Genomic DNA, 605 nt, shown 5'->3' with positions numbered 1-605 from the left:
CTAAAGCTCTGGCAACAAAGAAGTCATTACAGCAGAATCTGCACAAATTGGCCTTTTTTTCCTTATACAGCAGATGAACAAGAGTTATTTGAAAAGCTGAGTTCCTGCCAGCTTTATGCTTACCTGGAGCAACAAAACCAGCAGGACACCAGCTGGTGCCGATCTGAACCTGTCCAAAGCTGGTTCTCAAACACATCTGGGAGGAAGGCAGCCAGGACCAGCACCTGCAGTGCTCGGAGATGAACTAGGAGCTCACAGCTCAGCCCTGCTGGAGTCACCCCTGCCTCTGTGGGCACATCACCTGCAGGGTCACTGCAGGCTTCTCTCCCTTGTGGTGCTTCTTGGTGACTTCATGCAATATATTACTCACCTTCTCCCCAAATCCACACCTGACTGAAATACAAACAGTAAAGAAACGTCTGGAGGAAACTTCAGACAAAACACATGACATGTCATGAATTCAAACAGAAAAGAAATCCCAAAGAAATCTGAGGGAGCACAAACATGATGAAGGTCTTTGATATTACAGAAAATGCAGATAAGAAGGCATTGTTTAATGAACTGGCACAGCAAAACATCAGGAAATACAGCAACACAGGTTAAAA

Source organism: Zonotrichia leucophrys, chromosome 20, assembly GCF_028769735.1.
Source record: "Zonotrichia leucophrys gambelii isolate GWCS_2022_RI chromosome 20, RI_Zleu_2.0, whole genome shotgun sequence".
Taxonomy (NCBI): domain Eukaryota; kingdom Metazoa; phylum Chordata; class Aves; order Passeriformes; family Passerellidae; genus Zonotrichia; species Zonotrichia leucophrys.
The sequence above is the reverse complement of the archived record's forward strand: the minus strand, read 5'-3'. Positions refer to the sequence as shown.